We start from the raw sequence: 16,520 nt of genomic DNA, 5'->3' as shown, positions 1-16,520 counted from the left end.
GAAGCAGCCTTCCAGCAGCTGTTGATCTTCTGGCCAAGGGGACACAGGGAACGTTGTGGTCTAAACCACTGAGCCTCTTGGGCTTGCCAGTCATAAGGTTGGCAGTTCGAATCTGCTTGACGGGGTGAGCTCCCGTTTCTCTGTCCCAGCTTCTGCCAACCTAGCAGTTCGAAAGCATACCAGCGCAAGTAGATAAATAGGTACCGCTGTGGCAGGAAGGTATATGGCGTTCCCGTGTTCTCTGGCACTTGTCACGGTGTCCCATTGTACCAGAAACAGTTTAGACATGCTGGCCACATGACCCAGAAAACTGTCTGTGGGCAAACACTGACTCCCTTGGCCTGAAAGCGGAGATGAGCGCAGCACCCCATAATCGAATTCGACTGGACTAAGCGGTCCAGGGGTCCTTTAGTTTTACCTTGATCCTCTGGCCAATCACTGGAGCCAGTATATTCTTCCTCTTTCTGTTTTTCTTTATTGGGGGTGAGAGGGTGACCTCCAGGCAATCCTCCTTTCTCTCATCAGTGTGTGGGGACGGTGTCTCTCTTCCATCAACTCTGCAGCCATATTGCAACTGACTATATCCAATTTTCAGTCAAGGAAACTCATATCCCATGACTTGAATTGTGATAGTTAGGGTCCAACTAGATGTTAAATTAAAAGGAGGAACCACATCAGGACTGCAGCGCGGAGGGAGGCCTTAACCCTTTTCCTGCCTGCAACAATGCATGGGCATCTGCAGAACGCGTAAAACATCAACATTGAGAGGTCATTTATTGCTCTCTCAAAGTGCTGTGGCCCCAGTCTAATTTGGGCTCAGAGGCAGATTTAGGCGAGCATGACTGGTTTGGTCACACTGGGCACAGTGCCTCGAGGGCACTGCAGGGGTGCCACAACTATGATGTAGAGTGGAAGGGATGTCACAGAAATTAGAGCCCTCAAGGTCTGCCACTGCTGGGCTTCCCCCCCCCCCCCATGACTGCTTTTAAATTTTTTTTAAATCCCCTTATGAGATGCCATAATGGACCTCCTGCATCTTGTCTAGATGGGCCCTTAAAGAGGGTTATTATTTAGCAAGTGACTGAGTAGCTGTGTTACTGGTAGCTCAGTTGGTAGAGCACGGGACTCTTAATCTCAGGGTCATGCGTTTGAGTCCACATTGGGCAAAAGATTCCTGCATTGCAGGTGGTTTAGCTAGATGACCCTTCCAATTCTACAATTCTATGATTCAAATTTCTCTCCTATCAAAATATTCAAGGGATGGACCATCCCTCAGTGCCACAGTACCTGCCATGCATGCATTTGGTTCCAGGTTGAATCACAGGCCTCTCCCACTAAAAGGGTCAAGTAGTAGATTATACAGAAGACCCATGCCTGAGATCCTAGCGAGCTGCTGCCAGTCTGAGTAAGTAAAACTAGGCTAAATAAAGCATCTTCTGATATTCCCCACCCATCAAGTAAACAAACACAATCAGTAGATTTTTTTCTTTAAAAAAAGATAACTATCACTCTGCAGTTCTCATCTTCAATTCTTCATTTCCCAAGCATGAGTTAGTAATAGTGACAAAGACTCATTAGGCATACATCAAGTGAAGATTCATATTAAGTCTGCAAAATCCCTCTTTCCCAACTCCACACAATATAAAATATACAGAAGGGGTGGGCAGGAAGGAACACTAATATATTGTATTAAAGGATTGTCTGTGAAAGCGAAGAAAAATGGTGCAATCTCATTTGCAACAGTAACTGCATTTTCAGTCAAGGAACCTTATAACATGTGAATAAAAGGGGAATGAGAAGGGCCCTTTTCAAGCCCCTCCTAAAAAAATACAAACAATGGAAGAAGAATCACAATTGATACCTACATCTGTGTACTCAATCTATCTTTCAGTGAATTTTACTTCCAGGTAAACATGCATTAGAATGCAACCTTGGGCAATTAACTACAGAATAATTTTATGCAGAGCATTTAAGGTGCTGCAGTGACTGTAGTATATCGTAACATTTTGGAAAGCAGTCCTTCATTGTTTATAGGAATGAACAATATTTTGGAAAATCCAAACAAACATTACATCACAAAAGCATCAGGACCTTTTTCAGGAGCATGCAACAGCCCTCAGTCAGTACCCTTCCTTTGCCCACATCCTTGCACCAACCTTGATCAGCCTTTTCCATGTCCCACATCTTAGCTTAGTACCTGCAGTGCAGTATACAATTGGGATGGGAGAAGCTGCCGTCGCTGTCATTTCTTTGAAGCTTGCAGTCACCTGCCAATCTCACCCTGTTTCTTCCTCCCCCTCCTGCAATCAATTTCTCTACACCATTAGTACATTTCCCTCTAGCTCAACAAAAAAGTAATGCAAACTTGACTCCTTGTCTTATACCCTCTCAAAAAGAGTTTAATTACAAGTTGGTGATAAAATGTATATATGGGGGAGAGAACTGAGAAAGTCTGTCAGGAGTTGTGGTCTCTTGGACTAATGCAGAGAGAGATACTTTTATAATTTGATTTACAGTAAGCCTGCCATGCAGCCTTTTTGCTGACTCTTCACAATGGATTTTTGGCAAACTCTGAATGGGTGTGCTGCTATTGTAAGCTAAAGGTTTCTGCACGCTCTTCACATGACACGGGGATAATCCAGCAATCTAACATACAGGGCAGACATGCTTTCCTAATCCAAGAAAGGAGAACATTTGCTTGCCAAACATTAAACATCACTGGAAAAGCATGGGAAATCTGCCTCTCTCTGCTTTAACTATATCCAGTCAATCTGCTGCAATCTGGTGCTTTTTGGAGAATTCCATCGGAAATGGAAATGGGAGCAGAAATTCCTGCACCTCGCATGCTTGTTTGAGGTCAAGAACGAAAATCACGCAAGAAATATGAGCAGCATTTGTGACAGGTTTTTTCCCCTCAATCCACAAATGTTACAGAAATGCTTTTTTCTACATTGTTCTTGATGCTTCCCTTCCACTGAAATGCACTGACATGGTTAATTATGTAATTAATTACATTTGTTTTGGCCACAGCAGATAGTGAGATGAGTAACGTAGGTTTCAGCAGAAGCCAAAGTGTAACACTACAGAAACAGCGGTGATTGCAGTAAACACACGATAGGACAGAAATCTCTGCCTCCTTACATCCCTAGTCTGGAGGAACCTTTCAAGAGACTGTGAGTGTAGGACGCATGGATAGATCATGGCTGCTTTCCCCCCATTTGCCTAGACTGGTCTAAGCCTCCAGGCAGCAGGGTCACATGAGCCACTTGCACATCAAGGAGATAGGTGAAGGCATGTATTGACAAAGTAAAATTTCAAATAAAGTTTGGCCCTAGTAGGATGGGTATGTGCCATGGCTCCACTTCAGATAGCAAACTGTCTAGGTCTGGCACTGACAGCTGAAGTACTAGAGATGGGAGTCAGGGGGGAAACCACCTGCTGAATGATCTCCCTGCCTGTCATGCTTTTCTTCTCAATAAAGCATAAAGAAAGGAAATCCTGGAGTTCATGACAGGAGCTCCCCAAGAGTGTAAAGGCAGGGCCGTCTTTAGCAGATGTGGCGTCGGGGTGCAAATATCCGCCCAGCGCCCCCAAATTACCGCAAATAGTGTTGGGGTGGCCATAGCTGCGCACTGCCAACCATGGGGGGGGGCGTGCAACTCTCCCCCCATGCCGCTGCGGGAGAGCAATCCCTGCAGAGGCTTGGGAGGAAAGCTGTGCACCCGCCAGCCTTATGGTTGGCGGGGCACAGCTGGCAGGTGTGCAGGGAAAGGGGAGGCCGGCGGCAAAGCCGCGCAGCTCCCCCACTTGCTGGGGCGCCCCTGAGAGGCTGGCGCCCTGGCGCGATGCACAACTAAGCCCTATGGGAAAGATGGCTCTGTGTAAAGGAAACTTGCTACTGTATGGCAGCAATTCCTAAAAGATACAAGTGCCTCTCCAGGATCTAATGGGCAAACTCCCAAATAAAAGGGAATAAAGTTCTGCAGAAAGAATATTCCATTAATGTTAAGATTCTATAGGAAACATGTTTTACTCAATTAACAATCTGACTAATTAGTCAAAGCTGCAAATGCTAAATAACTCAAATTAGTTGAAACCATATTTAAAGGCTTAAGATTAGATGTTGGTTATACACAGATCAACATCAGGGGGCTCTTAAAGGATTTTAGGCTGCCCATATCAGAAAATGAAATGGAGGGAAAACAGCAGAGGTGCAAAAGATGAAGTGACTTGATCAAGGTTATGCAGCAAACCTATTGCAGAGGTGGGAAGAATTTCTGGTTCATTCAAGTTGCAGTAAGATGGAATCTTCTTTTTCACTAGAGGAGATCAAATGAATGCAGGCAATTTTCCTATATTAAAAGCTCCACAGCTATGCAGTAGATATTATCCTCTAAGTCCCAAACACACACAAGGCCAAATTCAAGAATCTGATGTATCAAAAATGACTACTTTAGAGTTCAGGGTTTATATACAAAACCTGGTGTAACCCTCAACTGTCTTCTAGAAGCATTCCTCCCACATTTAGTTTACATATATAAGCTACATTTTAGAAAAAAATCACAGATACATCATATTCTGGCTATGAATCCTATTGGTATGACGTATCATATTGGTATTTCAAGGAATTCTGGGTAGCATACAAGGGGTCCTCATTTTATCCTCTTATCTCTCTGTGCCAAGTTCGGCTGAAGCACCTTGTCATGAGGCCTCCCAGTGAGCTTAATTGATGAGAAAGGATTTGAACTCAACACTTTCCTTGTACCAAAAGTTCAACACTCTTCACCGCATCACACTGGCACTGTTGCTCTTTCGCATCCACACACAACCACGCACATACTTAACTAATCTGAGAAAATAGTTTTTAATAGGAAAAAGGGGTCTAACAGGGATGCATCCTCTGCGGAGAGGAGGACACAACCAAAACTAGTCACTATAGGGTGCTTCCATATGGAGGTTTATTGCTGGATCGATGCTGCCAGCCCATACTTTTTCTTTTACATTAAAGTCAGGTTTCATCTTATTATGGGATGTCCATTATGCAAAAACTACCCATTCTAAATCTGCAGTCACCACTACTGTTGAAACTCTTTAGTGGATTTCCGCAACCAAAAAGAAGAGGAATACCAAGAAGTGGAAGAAATTTAAGGACTATTTGAATAAATATTGTGATATCAAAAATTAGAAATTACTTGAAAGTACCAGAATAAAGAGTTGAATAAAAAAGATTTAGAACCTAAAGGAAAGTTAAGAAATTTTATTTTAATTGGAATACTGTGGTGTTTTTTTTAAAAAAATGATACCAGAAAACTGCTACAATTTAATTACAAGGAAATTCAGATGGGAGGGCTCAGAGGAAGCCCAAAAAATGTTTATGAGGTTAGAAGTTTAAATAATCAATTAATTTGTGTTGTTTAGGTGATTAGGTTGTTTAGGCATTTAGGTACCTTGTATTTATTTTCTTTTTTGTTTATATTTGTGATCTTGTCTTTTTTCTTTTGTTTTTTCTCTGTTTTTCTTTTGTTGTGATATGTGTTATATCTGTAAGAAACTTAATAAAAATTATTTTTTTTAAAAAAGAAACTCTTTAGTGGATTTTACTGAAGTTGGGGGGGGCGGAGTGGCAGGAGAGTGAGTGGTTTGTCACATGTAGTGACATTTTAGTGGTAGGTCTCTATTGCCACACCCTGACTTCTATTTCTTCCATGCTTAAACATGACCTAGCCATTTTGTTTCTGGGGGCCCAAATTATTCGAGTGTGCCTATTTCGACCAGTTGCTGCATGCTGAAGGAACACTGGAATTTCAATAATGCCATTCAGAAGAGCTATTCTATTAAGATCTCGGGGGGGGGAGGGGTTATCTTGGAAGCTGTAATCACAGTACATACATCAGGACATTTTAATGATTTTTAATAGAGAGGTCTTATGTAACACCACTTCAACCAGAATTTTAGACCTTTAACTAAAGATCAGACTTGTGCAAGACCTCTGTATTAAAAGAAAAGGTGGAATGTTTGCCCCTTCCCGCGCCCAAGAAAAAGCACAAGCTACCATGGTGTCCCTTGTGAAACATGATGGCTAAGGGCTGGAAACATTAGCTCTTGCGCACTTACTCTGGACTGGAAAAAAAAGATATACATACACAGAAACAGAAAACTGCACACTTGCCCAGAGTTGCAAAGATAGTGAAGAGAAGTGGCAGGTTTTGAGGGGAGGGGGCAGAATTCATAGCACAGAAACATTCCATTAAAGACTAGCCCCTGGTGTGGATGGAAAACAGAGCTATATATATATTTTAAAAAGCATTAGAATGAAACTACAGTTGTGTGCCAGTGGTGCACGCATACAAAACCAAATATGAACAAGCCATTTTAAAAACATTTTCCTTCTGTGGCAGCACCCTTAAGAAAGGCTTCTATCCATGTCCAAAAAATTGCAGTAGGATCATATAGGGCAATGGTGGGGAACTTCCAGGCCCCAGGACTAATTAGTCCCATGAGGCCTCTCATATTGGCCCATGGAAACCCAGCCGGATGGGCGAGGTATAAATAAATTATTATTATTATTATTATTATTATTATTATTATTATTATTATTTCAACCAAGCCACACACACTTTTCCCCATACCTGACAGGTGCAGGACAGGTAAAGGCAGGACTTGGATAAAAGGGGCTTTGCTCCCTTCTATTACCTCAGCAACCAAGGCAGGTCTCCTGCTTGTCAGCTGGCGAGATTAAAGGAAGACTGGTAGTTATACTTACCACATTCTGTGTTATGTCAAAAGCTCAAATTACACTGCTGCTCAGTTTTGCCCAAGCAAAACTAAGCCTTCCCAGAAGGACAGCACATCTTAAATTGAACTGCTTTCTGTCCTGCCTCTGGTGGGCTGGTATCTGCCAAAACATCCCTTTATTCCTCTGCACCTTAAACAGCAAAGGTATGTAGCTTCTGCTCAGCTCTTGTCTCATAATAAACACATGCCTTGCACAGAGGCAGCGTATGAACAGTCTGGCTAAGACCAGCATTACCTCAAGGCATTCCCCCACCCCCACTTCCAACCTCCATATATTTGGGTTTGTTTGCTTTTTTAAAAATGAAAAGTAATCCAAAGCATGGATGGAGAAGGGCCGGGAGTGGTGTGAGAAAGAGGTGATATTTTGACTTTTCACCTCACATGTGAAAATATCTAAGGCCAACCCCCTCCCAACCTGAGACATATTCAAGAAATACAGGAGGCCCCAGGAAAAGTAGAACTGCATTTATATATTTTATTCCTTATTTGCCCAACAAGTGGGTTTTTTTTTTAACCCAACCAAATATATCATGCTCTAAGTCCAATGTCACAATGCACTGTGAATTTGTCTTTATACTAAAAAAGAAATGCAAATGCCACTTTTTATTTTATTTTACTGCAAAGAATGAAGAGTTAAAATGGCCTCTGGTAGTGTGGCAGTTCTTGGGTACAGAGGGTTTTAAAAAAAACAAAAACCTGTGCTGTCCTGCTCATCTCCTCCCACTCCAAATAGACATAGGTTGCCTTCAGGCAATGCAGAAAATTCACTTTGCCACAGCCTTAGAAGTCATCCCCAAACATGACTACGGTATATAAAAAATGAAAAAGGTCAGCATCAAAAAGGAGGAATCAAAATCTTATGATTAACCAAAAAAATGCAAATGCTTATATCATTATTTTTTAAACGAAATGCTCCCATAAATCAAGGAAAGAAAGGGCTAAAAAGCATGACAACTTTATAAGCACCGAAGGCTTCCACAGAAACATATACTACAGCCAAAAGTCAGATTATTTACATATTTTATGTGCACATACAGTTGTATGCCTGAATACACTGCTTGTGGGAATGCCACACTTTTGTGATACCTTCATGGAAATTCATATTTGGGAAACAGTTCCTCATATGCTGGGAAATGTAAAAGAGTAATCTCAGTAGCCAAGTATTTCAGGCATTTGTGGGTGACCAATAGTGTTGCCAATCACAACCATAATAGGCCAAAATAAGGAAGTTTCTTAAAGGACCAACTGAGGTAATTGGGGGGGGGCGTGTCTTTTTTACAGTAAACATATTCCATGTGGTAAGATTAAAAGTTGCCGCTTCCTGACATATGCTCATTTTCAAATGTAGTGCAGGATGTGGTAACATGCAATTGTTACATGGATGCACTCTCACAAGACCACTGTACCAAATGAAAAATGAAAGGGTGGGCAATGGTATCCTGAATGCTTTTCCACTTCTGAAGTGGTTATAAAAAGTAGCCCTGAATCTTTCCGTGGCCTTAGACATAACAAGGTTTGGAAGCCTACTAGATTTATAAATTGGTCTTTTGAGTGTTCAGTCAAACATTTACCAGCCAACATGATCCAAACTCACAAATTACACTATCCACTTTAAAAACACAGTATCTTTTGGTTTGGCTGGTACTCTCAGCTAATAACGTAAGGAATTCACACTACTAGAGCAACCAACAGCAACTGGAACGAAGGTGAAGTCAAATAGTCTTGGCCATAGTCACCCAATAAAACTATGGTTGAACTTTCTGATTTGAACCTGCTTCTCCTTAGGACGTTCCTATTTTCATCAGAAAAATGTTGGAGGGTATGGAGTTATGCAGCCCCGAAGCCAAGGAGACAAGTAACTATACAACCATTAGAAGACATGTGAAGGCAGTCTTGTATAGGAACTTTTAATGTTTAATGTTTTATTATGTTTATGATGTTTATTTTTATTATTAATAATAAAATAGGCTGTCCCTATTTTCATTGGAGAAATGTTGGAGGGTATGCATACAAGGCACAAGCATGTCACAAAACTAGAAGGAATCGCCCTGCTCAGATCCCCCATGACCAAGTAGAGTAGAATATAGAATTGAAAAGCTTTCCAGGAGAAGACAATGCTAACCACACTGCAGTTAACACACCAGTACTAGTGTATATGTGAGGAGAGAAAGTTTTTTGCAAAGTACTGGGATGGCTCGAGATATCCATCACTTGACATGCCCCCCAGGTCCAAATATACAAGCAGGATGAATGCTCAACTTGACCTGAGGCTTTAACACTTATATGGAAATAGAAGATCAACAGAAGCAGCTGTCTACACGGTAGCACCTCCAACTTGGTACAGCTTCCTCTGTTACTTACAGTACTGCCCATCATGCACTCTGAAAGCCCTGACAGAACACAAAGTTGGCAGCCCCACACAGAATGGCTAGCTTCCTACTGGTCGCTACAGTTGCTGTGGGCCTGAGTTGTAATCTGCAAGGCCCTCAGGAATCATCTGTGCCTCTGTGAATGTCAAATAACTGCCTTGTCATCTGTGGAGAGATGAGGGGCATTGTAGTGGGGCAGCAATGTATAGCAGCTGCAACTGGTGCTCAGCAGGAAATGTTGGGTAACTGTGGTATCACCTAAGTACCGTTCCATTTTCCGTGCTCCAGCCTAGCTCCACATTCTCCCCTTAGCAGTCATGGACATAATACTGGCTCACCCAATATAGAGCCCACTCTGCTGCCCTGTGCAAAAAAAGAAATAATCATGAGCGTTTGGCCAACAGTGACAACAAGTGATGCGGAGCACCTGGTATTCACCAACCAAAGCAGCTCTCTTCCCTCTTGCCTTCACTGTTACATGGTGGGAGCTTACCTGCAGCAGAGCACCTGCAGTGGTTCTGGTAAGAGAACCACTATTCATTACGACCTTTTGGGTTTTCTTTCAAATGCTTGAGCACTCCACCACCATGTCCTTCAAAAGGGGTTGGGGTGGGGAGGCTGGGCATTCGAATTGGTACACTCAAGGGTCCCAATTCACTTTCAGGGAAGCAGCCTTGCACTCGGCTCTTTCTGCAGCAAACTCCCAGCAGAACCACACGCTGGCATATAGATTATAGGCTGAGAGAGATTGTGGCTTCCCTGCCAGAGAGATCATAGCAAGCTGAGACTTGAATCAGGGGCACACCCAAACCACAGCTCATGCTCTTCACCTCTACGCTGCACTAATCCTCTACCATTCTATCCGCTGCTTTTCTCACAAGTATTCAAGACCAAAGTCTAGAAATACTGCTTATATCTGTGTAAGAAAAGAGAAACACCTGAGTGGATGAATTACTATACCTAACCCCTCCCCCCCCCCCCCCCGTATTCAAAAATAAGGAGCAGGAAAGCTAGCAAGTCAATCAAAACAGGGCAGGAGGGAGAGGGAAAGGAAAGTTGCAAAAGGGGGAAAGGCAGAACTAATCTGGTGTGCTCTCTCTGAAGAATCTCTTCTTCGCTATACATGATTAATTACTTCTGAGACATGCCTGCTGCTCCCCCTCTGGCTTTAAAAACAACCGCAACGGCAGCAGTTGAGAGCAAGAAACCTCCAAAGGATTTTGGCCAGGGCCTACCAAGCGGTTTTCCCAGGGGAGTCATCTGATCCTAGAATTCCTCTCTCCCTCTCTCCCTCTCCCTCTCTCTCTCTCTCTCTCTCTCTCTCTCTCTCTCTCTCTCTCACACACACACACACACACCTTTCTCATAGCTCCAATTAATCAATTTCTCCAAAACCATTTTCTGATCCTTGTCTACCCTTAACATATTCCTCATTTATGTGTGTCTAACTGCTTTTCTGTCATTCTCATTCTCTGGGAAACCTTACTGGGAATGTCTCCAGACTAGCACAGCTTAAAACAAAAAGACGGACACAAAGAATAGGAAGAAAGCCTCTCTGATTGATCTGATTTATATTCCAAGTTGGTATTTCATGGTTACCTCCCATTTCGCCTTTCCCTTTCATTTTGCCCCTTTAGCTGCCCAGCTGCAAAACCCCTGCCAGCCAGGAGGCAGATGATAAGAATAATGGGAGCTGGAAGGTGTTAGCATTTCCAAGAACAAGTCAGTGATAAGTGTGAAGTATGAAATGCTATAAACAATGGGGTAAATAAGGCATTTTCCATAAGCACTTGCCCTGTTGAAGGCATTTGATCAGCTGCCTGCTGCCACTGTGCTCCCTTCCCCTCTGGCCTGCTCCAGGCTGCCTATTTCAAAATAAAAGGAAAAGAAAAGAGCAAAAGATGGGCAAAACAGGACATTTGTGGTCTGGGATGGGTACTTGCCTTCTCCCCATATGAACCACAACCCCTAGATTCCCAGCTTTCACTTAAGAGGTGTGTGTGGGGGGGGGAATATGTTTCTAGTTCTTGATAGAAGGGTGTCCCTGAGCAGAGATGGTTTGAGAATAACTGCACTGGCTTTAGCTGCACTTGGTGCTGTGCTGCAGGGGACACCACAACAGTGTTGTGGAATGGAGCATGAGAGGCAGAGGGCACCAAATTTTAGCGTCACACAGTATGCTACTGAAATTTGAGAGCCCAAAGTCTTCCAATGCCCTGTGGAGTAAAAGGTGCTTGCTATGAGTAACCCATGACCATCACTGCAAAAAAGAAGTGGTAGCTATGAACTGACTACTCCTGGGGACAGCTCTCATTCTCTTTTCCTTCCCGAGACTGCATATACAATAAAATTTTGATGACTTCCCCCAAAGAATCCTGGGAATTGCAGTTTGCTTAGAGCACCAGGAACTGTAGCCCTGTGAAGCTGTAAACTACAGTTCCCAGGATTCTTTGAGGGAAGTGGTGTGCTTTAGGTGTCTGGTGTGTGTGCAACCTCAGACTCTCCACATCTCCCACCCAAAGGGAAGGTGAAGACTCTTGAGAGGAAAGGTGAAAAGCAGAGTCTGGGAGAAGGAGCTGCTCATTTCCTGTCACAGTCAAGGCCTGTAATAATCCTTTTCATCATCTCCCTCTCAGTTGCATAAAGCTCACTTTCAGCTTTTTCCAGACCATTAGGCCTCTGGAGAAGCTGGTGACATTAACCAATTCTCTAAGGTCAGCGCCAGCAAGCATCATTCCCTCCCTCCGTCCTACTCTGTAGCTAGGGCACATGAATCAAAGGGAGAAGTGTTCCCATGGCTGGCCCAACCATTAGACAGGAGTGAGGCATCTCCACTGGGCAGGTGGTTTTGGATATCATGAAAGAGCAGTAAACTTAGTTACCATATTTTTCTGTATATAAGACAATCTTTTTTCATTAGAAATACTAGGCAAAAATTGTGGGTTGTCTTATACACGGACAGGAGAGTGGGGACGGGTGATTGGTGGCAGCAGCCAGCAGGAGATTGGCAGCGGTGATTGGGCGTGTGAATGGTTGCTGCGGAAAGGCCTGCTGATGATTGGCTGCGGCTGAGAAAATTGGGCAGGCTATTTACAGCAGCAGTGAGGCGTGCATTCAATCTGGTGTGGTTGCGTCGAGTGTGCAGGTGGGCTTTTGGTGGCGATTGTGTGTGTAGACAATGATTGGTGGCCGCAGCGATGCCCTCCCAAAAAAGCAATCCCCCCCATTATACATGGGGGCATGTTATACATGGGGAAATACGGTATTTGATTTATTATTGTTGCATTTTCACTCCTAGAGAGAGGATCTTGCAGGATTTTCTGCCTCGGGTAACAAAATAACGTGTTCAGCTCAGGGTACTGTGCACCTTGACGATGAGACGCACTATTGACTGTTCTGGCTCAGGCAGCAAAATACCTTGAACAGGCCCTGGGTGTTCTGGCTAAAATAATTCTTGAAAACATCCCTTAATCTTTTCCCACTGATCTAGCAGGATGCATACAGAATATCTATACTCTCACCCACAAATAGATGGTTGGAAAGAACTGAGCTACAAAAGGCTGAAAAGACGAAAGGGGAGCTGGGTTTCAAAATTAATCACCCCACTCCTTCTTATCTCTATGGAAATATACTTGCATACTTCTGAGTCTTTCTTGCCCATATGCACTTAAAAAGGGCTAGCTTTCAGGATGTGTACCCTTCAAAACATGGTCCAGGATAGGATACAAATAAAATCTTTGCAATTTTGTTATTATTATACTTCAGCCAGACTATTTAAATAGATCTGCTTGTTTCTGTAAAACTATTTAAAGTCAATGACTAATTAACATTTTGATTAAAATACACCTCTGTTAAAAATTCAACACCCTGTCTCTTTCTATTAAAGTGTAAAAATGCTCACATTAATAAATTCATTTATCACTAATCTTTTACCAATCAATTCAGTGCTTCAAGCCTTTCACTGCCACTTCCTCAGTACAGTACAGCAGAGCTTACACTCATATAATAACTGAAAAACCAGGACGATGTCAAAATAATATTTCATTATTATTATTTTCCAGCAAAAAACATTATACATTTACAGAGAATTCATCTTTATCTACAGCATATAGTGGAGAAAGAGTATTAAACACCCCCCCCCCCAATTTTTTAAAAAATGTTTGTCACTTTTCACTCTGCGAAGGAGATCACACAATTAAATGTGCAGTTTCTTGTCCCAATCTCAATTTTATTTTTGCCTATAGAAGCTGGAGGATCTTTTACGGCATATATATAGGAAATGCAGATGCTTGAATGGAGAGTTTGGGAGGGGAATATTTTCTAATTCTTACCTGCAAGAGAATTCATATATTTTTCAGGCATATGATGAACTCTTCTAATTTACTAACAAGAGATAAGAAGTCACCCTAGGTTGTTTGAATATTTACATACTTTAATTGAAATTCTTAGCATATTACTATTTGCTAATCACGTGTGATATCTGTACCTACTGCGCTCACTAGCTGGGGGTGGTAGAAAAAGCTGGATCTGACTATACCTGTGCCATTCTGATGTCACATGGAGCTATTTCCAGCCCAGTTACCATGGAAACCGCAAGGCCTCCACACCAGTTAGCAGTTCAATATATAATTTACTCAATTTTTTTTCCACCTAACCAACTGAGGCTCATATACAGCAACTACACATGCACACGCACACAAACCTATCCTTTATATATGTAATTGTTTGATAAGAACAATTCAATAGTAAATCTAGTCCTTTGAAAAAATATTAGGAACAGAACCTCAAAGAAAGGGGCACTAAAATTTAGGGTGTGTGATGCATAAAATCTCACCATTTTAAGAAACAAGAGAGGCAGTACTAGGTACTAAACAGAAATTCCAACATAGATCATAGGAGCAGACAGAAGCATGAAACATAGCATTCCAGAATCCCCTCTCGCCACGGTGTTAATAGGAGATTGTGTGCACTACATTCATGTAAGTACCACCACCCCAAAAAAGGAACCCTGGGAACCCTCAAAGAACTACAATTCCCAGGACCCTTAACAAGCTACCCTAGTTTCCAGTATTATTAGGAGGGTGCTTTAAGAAAGCCCTAGTAGAAGTGAAGTCCACATAACCCTGTAGCTACTGTATACATTGTCACAATGTTAAAATGACCGGAGTTCTTTATTTTAAAAGTTGTACAGAGGTGGAGATGGCTGGCCAAAAAATGGTACTACGTGGCAGTCTCCTGCTCAAAGCAAGTGCTTCATCTTGTTATGTGGTGCAGATTGCCTTGCTGCAACCAGCAAGCTTAATACCCATGGTCAAATGGTGAAGAGGAAACTAGGGTAGGGGAATGAACTATTTTGCTGATACAGTTTATCCACCCCTTTGTGGTTTTTTGTCATGACATATGAGAGTCTTTCACAGCAGCTTGATAGGCAGAAACTCTTATCCCACCATTGCCTCACCAATCTGAGGAAACCTGCATCAGTTGACTATGCAATTTTAAGTACACCAAAGACAATGAAATTCCAAAGTGGGTTTTTTGTGCTTTTAAGAGTTGTGCTGAGGTGAAAATTCACAAGATGCGATTCTCCCCATCACAGTACTACAATGATAAAAGAAGTTGCATGGTGAATTTTCTTCCTTCAATGTAACAGTTAAAGACACAGGAGCTTCTCAAAATCTGGACCTAACAACCCAAGTTTGTTGGTCTTGCTTAGAGATGGAGGAGAAATTTGATTTAGTTAAAGGTGAACCTACCTAATTTGAACTTTCCAAAGCAGTATGCAAACCAAAACATGGCTATCCTTCAAAAGCTGCACATATTTGCCGTGTAGTTCATATGCTAGGGTAAATGGGCACAAAGAGGCATGTATTTGTGAAAATTGCATGTTGGGTGAAAGATTCCTGCATTGCAGAGGGTTGGACTAGATGACCCTCATGGTCTCTTCCAACTCTACCAAGTTTGTGATTCTGTGATGTTGGGGGAAAGTGCATACAAAAGGTGTATATTGGGAGAAATTTGCAGTAAAATGCTAGTGAATTATCATGAGGACTTCAAAAAATCACAAACATATGGGAAAATGTGGAGAATTGAGGACTGGAAAAATGAAAAACTGAGAGAAATCAAAATTGTCAGATATGCCCATTCCTAGTCTTACTCAGTGTGCTGTTATTTACCAGAATGTGTTTCAATCCTTTAAAAAGCCAACCACTAGGTCTGCTTACGAGAGCTTTTATCACCATGAATCCAGGAAGATGTCTCTGTGCTGTATAAAGTATTCATGCTCTATACTTTTTATGCCTTGTTGCTAACTCTCCCAGTTTTCAAAGGACAGCATTGCTACTCTGCTTTCTTCAACCCTATCTCAGGGAGGCATGTTATGACACATGAGATTCTCAAAGATATCTCACAGAGCTTTCATGAATGCAAAAAGAAGGGGGAAATGTGAGCACTTGGGCTGCAGTTCTACATATATACAGGGTTATGTATATGTTTCAAGTATAGGACGGCTGCTTTAACATTAAAACAAAGCACTGAAACAATAAAAGGCCCCTGAAATGTCAACTTCAAGCAGAGAAAGGTAGCAAATACGATTGTTTGCGGCTGAAATCGTTCCTAAATTTCAGGGTGTTTTTTTACCTTAGAAAAAAGAATGCTTATTATCGTTTAAGTGTGGGAGACTGTGCACAAACCAAGTGAAGTGTGGCAAATATCTGTATAGTACAGAGATGAAGTGGTGACAGGCATTTTAATTAACATTTTTCAGATGCTTTATCTGTATTCAGATAACAATAACCTGAGCTAAAATTCAATTATTGCTAAAACCAAGCATGTGTGTACATGAGCATGTGTTCATGCATGCAAGCACATGCACACCACGGTTGAGAAAGGAACCTTTATAAGCCCACCTGAAGAACTCTGCTTTGAGGTTGATTTTTTAATGAAATCCTTCCAAATAAAGAGACACAAGGAGCAAAAGGGTGTTTGCCTCCTCTGCTTAAGCATAATTAAACACCTTCTGGAATTTCTCAAGGATTGTACCTAAACATGGTTGAATGCAGGCATTGGCAGAGACTAAGGGGCTGTACAGCATTCAGAGCCCAAGATCTATGAAGCCATGCTGGCCCATCTCTGAAAATTCAGAAGTGGTTGATAGACTTTTCTCTAGAAACCCTTGCCTACGGTGATGTATTCTGTGGTGCAGCAATAAAACAGCTAGCATATTTGTAAAGCTAAGCAGGGTCTGGGATGGTTTCAATTTGGATGGGGACCGCGTGTTGATATTCCAGTATTGCAGGGAGTTGAACCAGATGACCCAACTCTGCAATGCTATGAATCTACGTAAAACAATCTAATAAG

At 42.1% G+C, this 16,520-nt stretch overlaps 1 protein-coding gene across 14 annotated transcripts in view; it reads right to left on the bottom strand.

Annotated features, from left to right (window-relative positions):
• Positions 1-16,520, bottom strand: part of TCF20 (transcription factor 20) — a 179,518-nt gene that overhangs the window by 101,666 nt on the left and 61,332 nt on the right. Inside the window, exon 1 of one of the 14 annotated variants that reach the window (XM_083573715.1) lies at positions 12,801-12,840. The exons of the other annotated variants lie outside the window; for them this stretch is intronic. The gene's annotated coding sequence lies outside the window, so the exon portion shown is untranslated. Of the gene's footprint in view, positions 1-12,800; positions 12,841-16,520 lie in introns of those variants that run through there. 14 annotated transcript variants of the gene reach the window in all.

The sequence above is a fragment of the Podarcis filfolensis genome (assembly GCF_964270895.1).
Source record: "Podarcis filfolensis genome assembly, chromosome: 10".
NCBI classification, from domain to species: Eukaryota; Metazoa; Chordata; class Lepidosauria; order Squamata; family Lacertidae; genus Podarcis; species Podarcis filfolensis.
This window is presented reverse-complemented; position numbering and strand designations above follow the sequence as displayed.